Genomic DNA, 3613 nt, shown 5'->3' with positions numbered 1-3613 from the left:
ATAGGGATGTTGCTTTAAAGGGGGCTTAAGTGTCTAGTAGAAGCTTAGAACAAATAAATTTAAAGTCCTTTTCAAATCCCATGAGGGCAAGATCCATGTCTGTATTATTCATATTATTCATATTGTATCCCCAGCTCAACTGTGCCTGGCACAAGACTAGGCTATCAATGAACCCTTGTTGGTTGCATGAATTATTACATAAAATGTAAGTTGTCTTTTTCTCCTATCTCTACCTTTCTTCAGTGGTCAAGATTCAAATACTGATTGTTATGTAATTTATGATATTATATAGCTATTATATTTGGTCATTATATCATTTGATTTCCCTTTCCTAAATTGACAATGAGTCAGTTGTGTACAAATGAGGATTTGTGTGTTTTTTTGCACATTCTTTCTATACTGATAGCTAAATTTATTTTAATGCTTAGTCAACTCACTGTAAAGCTGGTCATTATACCAACAGCATAGTTATCTAATGGAAAATGCAAAATTATTAATCAGATAATAATGAATGTCAAATCAGTTTTCCAAACAGCATGTTCTTGATGTGTCTTTGTTTCCATGATTTGGGGTGAAGGAAAATCTTAATAGTGTTTTAGCAAATGCCTCCTTCTCTTGTTTTCGTATTCATAATAGGTTTTTCTACTTATTTTTTATTCCTTATTTTTTAAACTCTGAGTTTTCCTTTCCTAAAATAAAACATTGATATTTCATTTTCTGCACAGAATTTGTGGGAACTTCAATTTTTTGAATGGAGGAAACCACTTATTTACCCAAAATATTTACATACGATTTCATTAAATTCTCCTTATTTTATGTGCAGACCCAACATCTGCATGTTTCTATAAATAAATTATTGTAATGATTATTTAATTGAAGTACCCAGAGTTCAGCATCATATAAAGGTAATTTATTGCACATTATATACAACTCCATATTTTATTTTACAAATATGCGCTATGTAAGACTTGTTTTTTTCCCAAATGACACTTATAACCATATGTAGAGCTAAATGTATACTGTATATTTATTCAATAGTTTATGTTTTTCAAACTGTTTTTACATGTTTTACCATTTTTGATTCTCATAACAACCTAATTAGATTTTAACCATACTAGAAACTATGTCAAGTTTGGATACACTGGCTTGCATATTCTAAATACTAAAAGCACATATTAACAATGAAATGATGTTATTTCATCTTTACAAAGAAGAAATCTATTAATACCATAAAAATAAAGCACTTCAAGGTAAAAATAAAACAATAAAAGCATGGTTTTGAAAACAGAATAACCTCTTAAATTTCTTAAGTGTTCTTAATTCCTTCACACATGCATGCACAAACATATACACCATAAACAAAATTACCCTGAATAACATGAAACAAAGATCCCTTAATGATTTTTCAAATAATCTGAGCACCACAACCGCTTATTTACTCTTAATTTTTACATAAGATTTCATGAAATTTTCCTTTCACTGGGGCTCTAGTTTATTCTCCAAATTCTAAGAAACAGAGACTTCCGGTCAAGATGGAAGCAAAGGTAAACACACCTCACACCTTCACACAACACTAGCATAAATTGCAACCAGACTACAAAACAAATATTACCCAGAATTATTAGAAAATTGAGCTGTATGGAAGTCTGAAAACCAGTGACTTATAGAAGCCACATTCATCCGGATGGATACCCAGGGCTGAGACATGGAGATGCGCAGAGAGGTGTGGAAAGGTTCAAAGACACAGAATGGACAGTCCAAAATCCCCATGTAGTGTATAAAAATTTGAAGGAATATTTAGGGAGTGAGGGATCCAAGTCTTGCACCAGACCACACAGCTCAGGGTTCCAACACTAGGAAGGAAAGTCCCCATAAATTCTGGCTGTGAAAACCAGTGGGGTTTAGGGTGGTGGAAGAAACTGGGATGAGACTACTCTTAAAGGGCCCACAACGAACTTAGGACTCATGAAGACCCACACCTCTAGGATTCAGAACCAGAGCAACAGCAGAAAGGGCACCAGTGGCATGTGGGAAGAAAGTGAAATGACTGGCAACAGGTGAGTGCTGAGAGACAACTACCTCCTAGTCAAAGCTCCAAAGGCTAGAGAGTAGCATTCTCCCCTCTCTGAGACCTCCCCCACAGAAAGCCACAGAGCAGTGACACGGGTTGCCACATATGGGTGATTACCTAAGCCTCCACTGCATACAACTTACAGGTGCACTTTTCTACAATAAGCCATGCTACTAAGACAGAGAATCAAAGCAGCTTTTCTTAATACACAGAAACAAACACAGGAAGGCTGCCAAAATGAAGAGACAAGAAAACATGGTCCAAATGAAAGAACAGAAAAAAACTCAAGAAAAAGAACTAAAGAAAATGGAGATAAGCAACCTATCAGAGGAAGAGTTCCAAACACTGGTTATCAGGATGCGAGGAACTCATTGGGTACTTCAACAGCATGAGAAAGACTTAGGCAACTTTTTTCCCCCCAAGGAACACCAAATGGCAGATGACACCGGTGCTGCAGAAGGGCTGGGAGGCCCCAGAGGCCCTGGAATGGGAGGCCGAGGAGGCTTCCAAGGAGGATTTGGCAGTGGCATCCGGGGCCAGGGTTGGGGTCGAGGTTGAGGCGGTGGAGTGGATCCACTCCTCGGAGGCAAGGCCGAGGATAAGGAGTGGATCCCCGTCACCAAGTTGGGCCACCTGGTCAAGGACATGAAAATCAAGTCCCTGGAGGAAATTTATCTCTTTTCTCTGCCCATCAAGGAATTTGAGATCATTGACTTTTTCTTGGGGGCATCCCTCAAGGAAAAGGTTTTGAAGATTATGCCCATGCAAAAGCAGACACGTGCAGGCCGGAGGACCCAATTCAAGGCATTTGTCGCCATTGGGGACTACAATGGACACGTTGGTCTGGGTGTTAAGTGCTCAAAGGAAGTAGCCACTGCCATCTGTGGGGCCATAATCTTGGCCAAGCTCTCCATTGTCGCTGTGTGTCAAGGCTACTGGGGGAACAAGATCGGCAAACCCCACACCGTCCCTTGTAAGGTGACTGGGTGCTGTGGCTCCGTGCTGGTGCACTTCAGCCCTGCACCCAGGGGCACTGGCATTGTCTTGGCCCCTGTGCCCAAAAAGCTGCTGATGATGGCTGGTATTGAAAACTGCTACGCCTCAGCCAGGGGCTGCACTGCTACCCTGGGCAACTTTGCCAAGGCCACCTTTGATGCTATCTCTAAGACCTACAGCTATCTCACCCCTGACCGCTGGAAAGAGACTGTGTTCACCAAGCTCCAGCTGTGGCCACCACATAATTTTTGTACAAGGAAAATAAAGTGAATTAAGCCTGTTAAAAAAAAAGACTTAGGCAAAAATGAAGGTTACAGTAAGTGAAATAAAGAAAACTCTGTCCTGGCTAGTGTGGCTCAGTGAACTGAGTGCCAACCTGTGAACCAAAGGTACACAAGTTCAATTCCCAGTCAGGGCACATGCCAGGTCCCCAGTAGGGGGCAACCACACATTGATGTTTCTCTCCCTCTCTTATTCTTTCCCTTCCCCTTGCTTTAAAAATAAATGAAGTCTTTAAAAAGAGAGAGAAAGAAAAAGAAAAATCTA

General features: G+C 40.1%; 1 pseudogene; it reads left to right on the top strand.

Moving 5' to 3' along the window:
• The first annotated feature begins 2503 nt into the window (after nt 1-2503).
• LOC119064622 (40S ribosomal protein S2-like) lies at nt 2504-3337 on the top strand (annotated as a pseudogene).
• The last annotated feature ends 276 nt before the right edge of the window (nt 3338-3613 follow it).

The sequence above is a fragment of the Artibeus jamaicensis genome, unplaced genomic scaffold (assembly GCF_021234435.1).
Source record: "Artibeus jamaicensis isolate MK-2021 breed Jamaican fruit bat unplaced genomic scaffold, CSHL_Jam_final contig_384, whole genome shotgun sequence".
In the NCBI taxonomy this organism is placed as follows: Eukaryota; Metazoa; Chordata; class Mammalia; order Chiroptera; family Phyllostomidae; genus Artibeus; species Artibeus jamaicensis.
The sequence above is the reverse complement of the archived record's forward strand: the minus strand, read 5'-3'. Positions and strand labels throughout refer to the sequence as shown.